Source organism: Spermophilus citellus (assembly GCF_964194105.1).
Source record: "Spermophilus citellus genome assembly, chromosome: 16".
NCBI classification, from domain to species: domain Eukaryota; kingdom Metazoa; phylum Chordata; class Mammalia; order Rodentia; family Sciuridae; genus Spermophilus; species Spermophilus citellus.
The window spans coordinates 42472073-42486294 of record NC_138196.1 but is presented as its reverse complement, the minus strand read 5'-3'; the positions used below and the strand labels follow the sequence as shown (position 1 = coordinate 42486294).

At 41.7% G+C, this 14222-nt stretch overlaps 1 protein-coding gene across 10 annotated transcripts in view; it reads right to left on the bottom strand.

Moving 5' to 3' along the window:
• TRMT9B (tRNA methyltransferase 9B (putative)) overlaps positions 1–14222 on the bottom strand; it is a 56965-nt gene that overhangs the window by 31397 nt on the left and 11346 nt on the right. Inside the window, exon 1 of one of the 10 annotated variants that reach the window (XM_081268887.1) lies at positions 3518–3538. The exons of the other annotated variants lie outside the window; for them this stretch is intronic. The gene's annotated coding sequence lies outside the window, so the exon portion shown is untranslated. Of the gene's footprint in view, positions 1–3517; positions 3539–14222 lie in introns of those variants that run through there. 10 annotated transcript variants of the gene reach the window in all.

Genomic DNA, 14222 nt, shown 5'->3' with positions numbered 1-14222 from the left:
CAGGGAGCAGGCTGGATTAGAGATCATGTAAAAAATCATCATTATCCTAGGACTTGGCAGTTACAGCCCAGGGCATAAATTAAATCAAAAGATAATGTGTAGAGGAAGAAAAGGAATGAGGTCAGAACACCAAGGGTCATGAACATTTAACTCCCGTAAATGCCAGTACTAGAGGAGCAGCTAGCCACCTGCATTAGAATGCTACCATTATGGTTCGGCTAGATAGTGTCTCTTAAAAGCTCCTGTGTGAATACAGGAAGTGAAATGATTTGATTATGAGAGCCATAACCTAATCAGTCCATCCAAATCTGAATGGACTAACTGGGTGGTAACTTCAGGCAGGTGGAGTGTGGCTGGAGGAAGTTAGGTCACTGGGGGCTGCTCCAAAAGGGTGCATGTTCTCTATGGCCCCTTCCCTTCCTCTCTCTCTGCTTTCTGGCTGCCCTGAGCCGAGCAACTTTCTACTGCCATGCCAAGGTAGGGCCATGATGCTCTGCCCTATCTTGGAGCCCAGAGGGATGGAACCAGCCGCCCATGGACTAAACCTCTGAAACCATGAGCACAGAATAAAATTTTCCTCCTCTAAGTTGTTCTTATCAGGTGTCTTGGTCAGCAATAAAGAGGTAACACAGCTACTGCAACTGAATTGAATTAAAGAATTATTGACTAAGCACCCAACTAGGCAACAGTGGCATTGGAAGCTCTAAGAGCCAAAGATGTTGGGAGGAAGGTCCCACTGTCTAGAAACTACAGGCTCACACAAGACTAGCATAGCATGACAGCTGAATTACAAGGGTAGGAAGCAAGTATGTGACTGATTGATAGAAAATTACAGATAGCAAGCAGTAGTCGATTCCACAGTTTGGGGGTGACATTGTGACTCTGACTCCCTCTAAATAATGAGGCAAGTGAAATAGCCTCATTAATATTCCCAGCTCTACACTGAACTCCTTAATGATGCGTCAGAGAGATCACAGTGAACACGGAAGGCAGAGGAACAACTAACTGGCATTTCTAATTGAAATTCTAAGAGCAGAACAAACTCAGGGCTTCAAAACAACAAAATATGTGACACTGGGAAAATATAACCCCCCTCTATAATCCCAACAGGGACTATAAAGTTACCTGGAGGAAGTATATGTTGAAAGAAAATAGGCAATGGGAGTGAAATTTATCTTAAAGGAGAGAGACCACATATTCCCTAAGAGTATTTTGTTTTTCTTGAAAATTTTCAAGGATTCCATGTCTCAGTGGACTTCTGAGAGGAGTAGGCTATTATCTCCAGTATCTAAATAAAAGACATGAGTGTGATAACATGCAGGCGGGGAACGTGAGGGTGTGTGGCTACAGGAGGGGGATATAAAAAATAGGCAACAAGAACTCATAGCCCGATATTGATCATGAGATCCCTTATGAAGAAGGTCGTTCCTCCACAGGCCATGCCGAGGCCATATTGGATCTAACTGTGTTACAATTCATTTTGATTTTGTAGATTAGAGGATGCCAGAAAAGAACAAGAAAAATCAAATGTGAGATTTAAGGAAAATGAAAATAAAGCACCGGCTTCCCCCAGGCATTCACTGCTGGTGTCAATTTGACAAAACCAGCTCTCAGTCTGTGCTAAGATAAAAGGAATAGGATCCCGGAACAGCAGCTTGCAAGAAGAGGGTTCTGCTGTTATGAATGACAATCCTAGAGCAGAAGCAAAACCTTCATTATTCTCCCTCTTTCCTCTCAGGAAGGATGGTTTGGGCAGAATGGGAGATGAGGAATCCCAGTTATTTCCCCCCGCAAAGGACAGTTTGAAATCTGTAAACCTATAAATCATCTAATGATCTTCCAGCAATGGGATTAAGGGGGAAACGTGAGGATGATTTACATAGGAGCCTCTTTCATGTGAATATATTTACAATATAATTGACCCCCAAACAGGCATTCCAGGAGTTATTACTAAAATAAAAAATAAGGTCTGTGCATTTGGGTTTCAGGAAGAGATTCCATTTGCACACAAGGTGGAGTGAAATCTGGGTTGTTGAAATCTCATCCTGTGCATTCTACCTCAGACTCTCTCCTCTCACCTATCTCCCCATCTCCATGCCACCTCCTCAGCCTAAGGTCAGGTTTTGGACAGTTGAAGTTTTCATATTTTTGTTCTCTTTTTTTTTCCTGGAATTTTCTTCTTCCTCTAGACCACAGAACTGATATAACCGAGACCCAGCTGTGTCATCTCTCTATGAAGTCTTTCCTGTGCCCCAGATAGGATTCACCACCGGTACTCCCTGTGCTGTTCCTGAATTAGACTCAGCACTTGGGTCTTGGCACTGGGGTGGCCAGTCTTTGTTTACCTTGGCTGTCTAACGTCCTGCTGGGTTTTCCGTTGGAACAACCTCATTGTGTAGAGTACTGGTGGGATCTGGGCCTTGCCTCTCACCATAGACTCTGAAACAGAATATTTCCCACTCCCTGGGCCCCGGTGGGATGGGATAGGGAGCTGACTGGTGACCTCCACCACCCCCCTCAAAAAAAAAAATGTCCACTATCTGATCACTGGAACCTGTGAATGTGACTTTGTTTGGAAACAAAGAACTGAAAATGTAATTAAGGATCTCAAGATGAGATCATCCTGTTTTGTAACAGGTAGATCCTACATCCAATGGCAACTGTCCTCACAAGTAGAAGAGGAGAAGGCAGAGAGGAAAAGCCCAGAGGCAGGGATGAGAGCAAAGCTGCCACAAGCCAAGAAATGCCCACGACTATCAGGAGCAGGAAAAGGCAAGGACAGATTCTCTTCTAGAACCTTCAAGGGGAGCATTACCCCCACTGAGGACTGATTTAAGATATCTCCAGAGCCGTGAGAGAATGAATGTCTGTTGTTCTCACCCGCCCAGTTTGTGGTAGTTTATTTACAGTGGTGCTAGGAAACAAACACAATGGCCAGATCATGTGACCTAGATTTGGTCAACCCTGGATTCTAAAACCAAAGCAAAATGTCCAAAGGCCAATGCACTATGATGGTGTCAGCTGCAACTAGCCTATAGCAGTGGTGGCAGTGGCCTGGCCAAGTGACGTGACTGCAACTACAAAGGGACCTTGTCTTTCTCCAACTGCCTTGTCCCATTTCCCAGTTTGGGTTCTCTTGAGTCTGTGCAGTCCCCAGCATATTCTAGAAAGTTTCTTCCCTGCTTAAGATGTCCAGAATTAATTGCTATTGCTTGCAATTCAAAATTTTGATTCATTTAAAAAAAAAAGCATGGGTAGTTGTTGTTCAATCTATTTAGGGAAATATGAATTTCAAAAAGCATCATTAATATTCCAGAAAGGGAACCTGGCAGCCAACAGTATACGGTCGTTAAAATCTAATTTAATTAGTCATGACCTGTGGTCATAGGAATTAGTTTCCAAATAAGGTAAGGTTTGTGGGGGGTGGTCAAGGCTGCTCCCATCAGAGAATATATGACAGCCTGGAAAATAAGGGGGTGATGAGGCATCTGCATAACTTAAGAAAGAAAACTCTCACCACTTAATTCTTAGCTCAAGAAGCAGCCTTGATCCTCTTCCCTCTTGAAGCTGCACATGGCCAGGACAGACTGAAAAAATAAAATCCTGGTTAGAGCCAGTGGCTTGACTGATTACTTAAACCTGCAGTCTTTCCAGGTATTTTACATGTATTTCAGGCCATTGTCCAGGAGAAAAGATGGGACCCTGAGAACAGCAATAAGAATAGATGGATGCAGCCCCTCCTCCCTGCCTGATAAGGACAATCCTTATTTTCCAAAAGGCCCTACAATTCTCTCCACCTGACTTAGTGCTGCCCATTCCACACCTCTGCCTTCCCTCCACCTCTCAATGTCCCCAAATCTGTAACTAGTCACTTTCTATATGTTCCAGAGAGACAATTATAAAGTCAAACCCGGAGGGCTGAACACAACAGAAAAATTACAGGTGGTTAAGCGAATGAATGTCCCCAAATAGCCAGGAGCATCTATTTAAAAGCATCTTTTTCCTCTTCCACTACTTTTAGAAGAAAGAAGCAAAAGATAAATTCTAAATGTTACCCTACGTATGCTTGACAATTATATGTGCAACCTAATATCTGCTATATATATCAAGTATGTTGTTCCAGGGAGTGGAACATTGGGTTCCCAGGGTCTCATAACAGTGAACCCACTCATCTATTTGTATCTGTTCTCAGAGGTGGCTCTTCCTGCCAGAGGGAAGAGCACAGACTGTCTGTACCATCCAATGAAACATCCTCAATCAGCTGTACATGGAATCCTGTTTGGATAATGAACAACTTCCCTCCTCCAATTTCCTTAATCAATTTCCCCCCTCACGGCTGGATCTTTCCCATTAGTGTCAATATACGCTTCAAGATCTCTTAACTGAAAAAACACAACCATTCCCTCTTACATCATCACAGATCATGGTCTATTTTAGGTCCGAATTTTACTGCTTCCTCTTATGGCAAAGTCCTTTTAAAAAGTCTCTATTTGTTGACAACTTCCGGCTTATGATCTTTTAGGTGAGTGCAAAACATCTGCCTGTCTCAGGACTGCAGAGCTGTATCCAGAAGACTGGGTGGCAAGAAAAGAAGAGGAAAAGAGTGTCACCTGCTGCTGTCTTGCTTCATGCAGAAGAGGTGAAATCTTGTTTCACTAAGAATGCAGGGGTGGCCCGGGGTCCTCCACTTTCCACAACCCCAGATCATCACTTTCGCTGCAGATCGGGCTGCCCCAGACGACCACACACTGCTTCGTTTTACCTGAGGTCTTCCCCACTACTGAAAACGTTGACTTGCAAAGCCATCATGTCACACAAACAGCATTTGTAGGCAATTTTATGTCCCTGGAAATCTAGCCCGTGGGGCCTGTTCTTCTGCTGCTTTTGAAGAAAACCCAGGCAGGGCCACTGATTTTTACATTAACTTTCAGTTAAGAAAATGCTCTCCAAACCCTTTATTTGCAAAACGCTCCCCCTTCTGAAATTAATATTGCCCATCCAGTGTAAAAATCAAGGCTCCGGATTTCATTCCCCTTTGAAATTCCTCATCCCCAGAACAGCCTGCTGCCATCAGAAAGCCCGTGGTAGGAAGTTGGAGCATGGTGGTCTCCTGTCTTTCTTGACCCCCTCACTCCCAGCTCCAGCTAGTTTCTGGCCCTTCTAGGGCTGCAGGGTTAGAGGAGAGGAGCTGGCAAGGAGAAGTCAGGGAGCCATACAAATCCTTTTTGAATGATATCAATGTCAGTGATCTCTGGGCATGGTGGGAACTGAAGGCTGGAGCATTTTGTCCTCATGGAACATTCCACTGGTTCTTTGCAGACCTTCGTGGTTGAAGACCTATCACCTGTAGTTTCCTGACACAGTGAGTCATTGTTCTGCTGACTGCTTATGACAATTCCTTCAGCAGGGGGTCATCTAGCCTTATATGTCCACCACTTTCCACCCTTGACCTCTTCACCTGTCCAGATGAGACCATCACCTAGACCAATGCCATCTGTCTTGTGAGGCCAACATCCAGTCCAAGGCACACACACGCCTGTGATCCAGCTCAGTGAGGGTGCCGGTGCTCCCCGAATAATACCCCTTCTCCACTGCTGCAGGCTGCTTTCACCGGCCTTTGGGTTTTCCAGGTGTAAGCTGGACCACAGACCACAAAGCTCTCTAAACTGCAGGAGGCACATGAGGAGTTCACTGTGTGGTCCTTTTCAGTCCCCTGCCACTTGGCTTGAAGATGAGGACAAATAGCTCCCTCTCCTCTTCCAAGAAGCCACATGTGAGTTAGCAAGGGAAGAAGCAAGCACAGCATGTTAAAATTCTCCCCCAAAGCATCCTCTCCCCAGCACCCAACTGCTTCAACATAGGGGTTATCCCAAGGGCCACAGAACCAGATTTCCTTGAAAAGGAAGGAAATTCTGATGTGTGCTACACCATGGATGGACCTAGAAGGCATTATGCTAAGTGAAATTAGCCAGTCATGAAAGAACAAATGCTCTATGATTTCAATTACATGAGGTTCCCCAAACAAATTCGCAGAGATGAAAAGTAGAATGGTGGTTGCCGGGACAGTTGGGAAGGGTGGAAAGTGCTGGAAATGAATAGAGGTGATGTTGCACAGTGATGTGACAGTACATAATGCCACTGAACTGCACATTAAGGAATGGTGAAAATGATAAATATTGTCATGTATATTTTACCACAATAAGCCATAAATTGCAGCCATTTCTTCTACAAGTCCTGCTTGTGTAATCTGGCAACTGGCTTGAGGACAGGGGAGTGACTGCCACTAACACACTTGGGACCCTGCCTGTTATCAAGTAATTGTCTCTGGACTCTCCCTTCTACACTCTGCTCTGTGTAGTGAGGGTGGGAACTCTACAAACAACATTTTTTCTTTGCCAGGTGACTCTGCCAGAGGGGACACCATAGGGATCCCTGTGGGCACAAGAGGCAGAAGGGACCAGCTCCTGTCTGTCATTTTCCTGCCAGTGTTGCCCAGCAACAGGCCTTCCTGGGTGGCAGTGTTTGTTTCCAGGTATACCCTTAACTTCCAGTCTTTTCCACTCTCCCAGAGAACCCTTTGCACCCCAAGAGGCACCACACCAACCAAGCAAGACCTTCCAAGAGACCTGTGTCCCACATCCTCAGGGGACCTGTTCTGTGTTCTCCACGTATCAGCACAAGCTGCTCAGGGACCTCTCCTCACAGGACTGGGTCCCAACTCCAGGGAACTCCTCTCAGTTCCCAAGTCTGGGTCTCCTTCAGTCCTCAGGTTCTGACAAGCCCTGGCTCTTCTCTTTGCCCCTCCCAAACACGGCGAGAGGCGCTTCCTGCAGTCACTCTTCCTTCCTACCTTATTCCTTTTTTTGCACTTCTACTCCTCTAATATTGGTCCAGCCAATTCCTTACATTAAATTCTCTCTGCTAACATCACTAGTGTGGTTTGTTTTCCTGACCAGACCCTAACACTTCTTTGAAAAATACAAAAACAAGAAATGATTTCCTCTTCATCATCCTACAACAGTTATTTATTGTCCATTTCTTCCAACTAGTTTGTAAATACCATGATATTATACCCCACCAGGGAATTTGGGTTGGTAAAATATACACATAGTACTCTGAACACAACCTGGCCTGCAGCAGGTAACCCATCATATTCATTGGATAAATGAAAAGGAAATGTTTAATTTCAATATACACACACAAAATGTGGTTATAAAACTGTGTTTATAACATATAAGGTAATATATTCAGAGGAAGATAAGTAACTCAACTTTGCAAAACTCTCTTTCAGAATTTTTTAGCAATATTTATTTTCTGCTTTTTATCTTGCTTATTGATTTTCTTGCTTACTAATTTTTATCAGTGCAAGTTTCTCCATATTCTTCTTGTGCCTTAGGGTATGTTATCCATGAGATGCTCACTCAGTCAATAAAATAAAATACTTTTTAATCTCAACTATATACTAGATATTATTCTAGATGCTTTAATGATAAGTCCATTTTAAATCCAGCTAATATATAATTGAAAACTGAAGCATCAATATGATGTGTTTAAACCTCACAAAACTTCAAAAGTGAGTCACAGCATTTGGGGATGATAAAAACAACAACAACAACAATACTATGCTAGAAGAAGAATACCCAGGTTGTAAACCCAGGCCTGCTATTCCCTGGCAATATGAGCTTGGTCAAGTAATTTGGCTTCTCTAGGTATCTGTTGCCTCCTCTTAGAAATAAAGAAGTACAGATAATTTCTCAAGTGTCCTTCCTTTTTATGACTCCTGATTCTTCATATAGAAATGTTCTCTAAATTTCCAAGAGTACAACAGAATTTACAAACACTGGTAGTCACAATGCAGACTCAAATCTTTCTCATCACAGTCTCCATGCTCATGATTCCCAGGGTCTGAAAGGCACGAAGTGATTGACAGTAAATAGGCAGTCTAAGAAAAAATCTGTGGTGGCAATTTCTAGTTCCACTTCAAAATGAAATTATAATTTTCTGTAGTAAGAAAGTTATCTGGGTATTTGTAAGACCCTGACCAGTGGAAGAGTATTTATATTGACAGCTGCGTAGATCATCAAACACACTGGAATACAGCTCGGGGCAGCCAGCTCATCTTTTACTGACACAGTGGCCAGACTGTGTCAGACAGCCCAGAAGGCAACAGCCTGAGATCTGAACAGAATACACGATTACCAATGTAACCGCCACGTATGTTCTCTCTTTACTGTAAGGAGAGAACCGCAATATAAATGTTGGCTGAGGGCTGGGACTGTGTAGCTCAGTGGTAGGGAGCTTGCCTAGCTTGTGTGAAGTCAATCTCCAGGACCGCTAAATAAATAAATAAATAAATAAATGGATGTTGGCCAAATGCTTCTTTAGAAATGGTGAAAACAGAGGGAAAACAGGCTTCCCCTGAAACATGAACCCCAGAAACAAAAGTTCAAGGAGAGCGAAGAACATACCAAGCCATTTAATAACAACACATGTCTACAGAAGTTAGAGGAGGAAATTTGTTTTTTTTTCCATAAAATTTTATTCATAGAAGTATGGTTTGCATATGCCTAGAACAAAATCAAGTAGTATTGGAATTATCACCAGGAAAGACCTTAAAAAAAAAAAAAAAAGAAAAACTTGGCATCAATTAGGGAATCTAGCACCTAGAACAATTCTATTTAAACCTGTATGTCAGGGGCTGGGGGTATAGTTCAGTGGTACAGAGTTTACCTTGTATGTAAGAGGCCCTAGGTTTCACCTCCAACACTGCAAGATAAACAAACAAATAAATAAATTTAAATATGTAAATATGTGTAGTAAACATTACAAAAACCAAGAGTGGTGGACTTATAAACTTATGTGAATACAAAAATATGTAGCACTGTCCCAGAGCCCAGGAGGAAAACCTAGGTGTGACCAAGGGAGGCAGGAACTCTGGTTTTATATAAATAATCAGCCTTCTAGTATCTGCAGATTTAACCAACCTCAGATGAAAAATATTTGAAAAAAAAAAAAAAGAATCCATAGTAAGCATGTACAGATTTTTTTTGGCCATTATTCTCTGAGTAATCCATTGTAACAACTATTCATATAGCATCTACGTTGTATTAGGAGTTATGAGTAATCTAAAGATGATTTAAATTATCTGGGAGGAGATATGCAGGTTATGCAAATACTTAAGTATGTTCTATAAGTGACTAGTGCATCTGCAGATTTTGGTCCTCTTGGGGGTTCTGGAACTAGTCCCTCCTATATGCCAAGTGAGGTCTGTTATGTAAATAAGCGTACGCTTACATAGGAGACTTCTCAAGTGCAGTATTGCAGACCTGGCCCATGTAGTTAATGAAAGCATGGCTGCATATCATCTCTTCTAGTGACTAACTGGAAGATACATATTGATAGAGGAAGAGGTACACACAAGGAGCCCTGTGTCGGCCACATGAGGGCAGCCTCATGCTCAGGCTTGTCCTTACCATTCTGAGGACTGGGTTCTCCATGAGTGGAGAGCTGAACATGGAATTCATGTGGGCATCAGCTCACACCTGGAAACATCCCTGTTTTAAGATTCCTCCTAACCTAATTTCATTTTATAAAAAAACTGGGCCACATATTAAAAGCAGGAAAAGATTTTGGTAATTAATTAGAAGCCATTGAGCTCTTTATGACAAATCAACCTGAATTATTCAAGTATCTTTCACTAGATGTTATGGTTTCGATATGAGGCATTCCCCCCAAAGTTCATGTGTAAGACAAGCAAGAAATTTAGAGGTGAAATAATTGGGTCATAAGAGCCTTAACCTAATTAGCGCATTAATCCAGTTGAATGGATTAACTAGATGATAATCTTAGCCAGGTAGGGTGTCGCTGGAGGGGGCAGGTCTCTGAAGGTGTGCCTTTGGGGTATATATTTTGTCTCTGGTGAGCAGGGATCTCTTCTGTTTCCTTGTGGCCGTGTCCTGAGCTGCCTTCCTCCATGATATTCTACTTCACTGTGGGCCCACAGCCATGGAGTTGGCAGTCTGTGGACTGAGACGTCTAAAACTATGAGCTCCAAATAAACTTTTCCTCCCCCAATTGTTCTTATCAGGTTTTTTTTTTGGTGATAGCAGTGAAAAAGCTGACTAAAGCACTAGCTAATATTTGTTTATGAGAGGAAAAATTTTCATTTATAGCAATTTCATCTACAAGATGTAGCCGGTAAGTTTCTAAATGAAAGGAATAAAAACTGGGAAGATCTTCCCACCTCTTCCTGACCTCATCTTCATCAAACAGGCCACATTTCAGGGACTTCACATACTTCTGCAGACCTTTATTGTCCCTTGGATCTTGGATGCCCTTTGTGATCTGAGTAGTATCTCACTTAAAACACAAATAGTTCTATTCTGTCGTCTTTTTTTTTTTTTTTAGCAGCTGTGTTGAAAGATGCCCTCAGCCTGGTCAACGATATGGCTAAAGTAAACCTGCAATAATGTTTCAAAGTCCATCCGTTAAGCCCCAGTTACCACTTTCATACCTACAATTACTCTTAGGTCTAAAGTGAATGTTCTGAAAATGTATTAATATTATTCTGGCATTCTAAGTGGATTAGTAATTGTAATTCTACCAGGGAAGTGACTACTTAAAAAAATTTTTTTTTTAAACCAGCAGGTTTTGTCATTTTTTTAAAGAGTCACTTTAATTTGAAAGGATCCATTTAGTTATAGTGCATTGGTGGGGAGAATTTAACAATCTAAATGGAGAAAGCCTGAGTTGGTCAAATGCCTAAGAGTAAGTCTACTTTCCATGTCAACATTAATAGAAGAAAAATTGGTGGGGCAGGCAAATCACCATTGTCGTCATCCCTGCCACTGCGCTGTGATCTAATGAGGGTCAGCCTTTGTGTGGAAGCTGTAGAGTGGAGTGCCAGGAGCCATCCATGACCCACATGTGAACTGAGCCGTGTGTAAACTGAGCCCTGTCGAAGCCACTAGGCAGGAAAGCCAGGGATCATGTGACATTCTACCTACCTCCCATTCAAGCTCTAGCATAGTTCCGGAGATGGGGTGACCCTTTGGAGTCACATAACCTCTCCCAGATGGGTGTGGCTTGCCAAAGTGCCAGTCAACGGTGTTTACTGCAAGACCGTTCCACACCCGGAAGCAAGCACCCAACCAAGACTCCTCCCATTAAAACCTTATCTCTGCCTTTGATGTACTCCCCCTTATATAAAGAATGGAAGCCCTTTCCAGTTTTCAGTTCCAGCTCCTATCAGGACTGCAAGACCCATCAGGTCTCCCCTTTCCATATCTAGTTTCTGGATCTGTTTTTATTTCTTACTGATTATTTCAGACTTCTTATTTCCCAGGCAGCTCACACCTCCTGAGCAGGAATCTACCCTGTGGGCATGCTGGTAACCCCATCAGTGGGGCAGGAGTTAAGAACAGGACTTTGAAGACCACAAGTCCCAGCTGCACCATGATCTGCTCCCATCATATGTAATGGATGATGTGTGTGCCATCTGTATTAGTCTGAAAGTCCAATGCTAAATAAATAGATACTGATGTCGAAATCCAGCTCAATTTAAGTAAACGCTAAGTCACAATATTTAACAATAGATAAAGCTGAGATTGATCCTTTTCGATATTTTAATAATGTTCATGGAAACCTTTCGAACATATTTTACATACTTTTATTCTAAGTAGTCTATAAATAACATATTTTATTTGCCACAATAATAGCAGCGATGTTCTCCCAGGCTTAATAAAGTTCCAGAGGATTTATTTCTGGAAATTCCACTCCACCCATGGATACCAAAATATGAGGATGCTTGTGACCCTTATTTAAAATTACGTATTTGCATATAAACATATGCACATCTTCTTATATATTTTAAATGATCTCCAGATTATTTATACTATCAAATACAATGAAAATGCTATGTAAATTGTTGTTATAGTGTATTGTTTAGGAAGTAATGACAAGAAAAATTCTGTATAAGTTCAGTACACAGTTTTTTTTCCCCAAATATTTTCAGTCCCTGAGAAACCACAGATATTGAGGGCAAAGTGTACTTTTTTTTTTTTTCCCCTGGAATTCTACCCAGGGGCACTTAACCTCTGAGTCACACCCCCAGCCCTTTTTTTGTATTTTATTTAGAGATAGAGTCTCACTGAGTTGCTTAGTGCCTCACCAAGTTGCTGAGGCTGACTCTGAACAGGCAATCCTCCCACCTCAGCCTCCCCAGCTGCTGGGATTACAGGTGTTTGCCACCCGGCCAAAGTGTACTTCTTAATCCTTCCTCTGCCCTACTTTGCTGGCTGTCACTTCTCATTCTCAGTGTTCCCATCTCCAGTAAGTGCTTCCACTTTCTAATTTGCTGCATTTAGTCTGCTTTGGACTTAAATCAGACAATGTTGTTGGAATCCTATCTAAAATATGAAGAAAAACATTTGCCTTTCCAGCATGTCATATGGTTCGGGTCAGGAGGGGTCAGCTTTGGATAAATGGGCTTGGTGACATCAGTTCACAGGCTCTTTGCTCTGGGTGGGATGCTGGGGAAGGCTGGCTGCACCTGTGACCTCTGCTGTGTCCTTGGGTACCGGTCCTCTGATAGCCAGCCTTTTGCATTTTAGTCAGAGCTCCCTGACACCATTTCAGGGCTCTGTGTTCATTTCTGGGCTAGTTTGCTTTTATATATTCTGAGCCCCTTAGTAGCCCGTAGCTCCCCCATTGTCTGCAGCACCCCACACCTGCTTAATACCTGTGAAAACTGATGCAGGGAGTATGATTTGCATGTTTACATCACACCCAGAGGCTTTCAATTCTGAGTAAGTGCCACAATTATGAAAGCTGCACTGAAATAGGAAATAGACCAGTTGAAAGAAAGGTCTCATTTGCAGGCAGCTCGCGTTGTATTTTATAAGAATGTGTTTGACATTTTAAGCTTTCCCGTGGCAGCAAATTATACTTCTCCTAGCAGCCGGAGTTATTAAGTCTGTGCCCAGAATAAACCAGACTGTTTTGGAAAGTTTAATTTTTTTCAGTTTCCATACTCCATTTTATGACTGTGTTTGTTTCTTCAGAGGTAAGACTGTGTAAAAGCATATTGTCTATTATTTTCCATTTAAAAGGACAGATATCATTTCTTTAACCCTCAAGGGGTTCCATCATAATCTACTTTTAAAAAATTAAAAAATAAGTAAACAAACAGGAAAACAGTATTCGGGTCCTAAGCTAAAAATTAAAAAAATAAGTAAAGACAAAACATTCAAGGGCTGGGGATGTGGCTCAAGCGGTAGCGCGCTCGCCTGGCATGCGTGCGGCCCGGGTTCGATCCTCAGCACCACATACCAACAAAGATGTTGTGTCCGCTGAGAACTAAAAATAAATATTAAAAATTCTCTCTCTCTCTCTCCTCTCTCACTCTCTCTAAAAAAAAAAAAAAAAAAAAAAAAAAAAAAAAACATTCAACCCGAAGTTCCTGAGGCAGGATGGAAATATTTCTTGTAAATGGATACACAACATTTCATGGAAGCTAGGATGCCATCTGTTTTCTCATATGTATAATTATTTTACTTATTGCCAAGAAAGATGAGGATATGCCTCCACTGAAGATGCACACTCATGCCAGTGATGTTGAAATGTGAAATAATGTTTTTAAAATAATGAAATACAATATTTTTGGAACTTAGTTTTAAAATCACAGAAATAACATGACAACAAATGACTTGAGTCTTTTAAATTTTCTTAGGAAGACCAACATTCTATTTTGGTCAACAAATTTCTTTGTTTTATAGTGTCCCAAGTTTTTGGAAAATGAGAAGTTCAAGAGATTAGACATAAGAAAACCAGATGCAAAATTCAGCAAATGGGTGTAAAACCAAAGCTGTCGTTTTGTAAATACTTGAGAATCAACCAGTACAAAAACTATCTAATTAGTTTCTTGAGGACCAAGGACTGGAAGCCATGGGTGTTGATTCTACAAGTCCATAGATCCACCATGTCATCCTGCAGTTTAGTTCAAATAAACAAAACTGACATTACTCATACACAGCCTTAACCAAAGTACATGTTACACAAAACAGTCAATAACCTATGTGAATGTTTCAGTGATTATTATTTACCTGCAATAAAATTTAACACGTCCAAATACAACAGTATTTCCTCCATTTTTTTAATTATTCAGTTAGTCTTTGATTTCTCACTTTAATGAATCAGTCATAATACACAGAGCAGTGGGAATA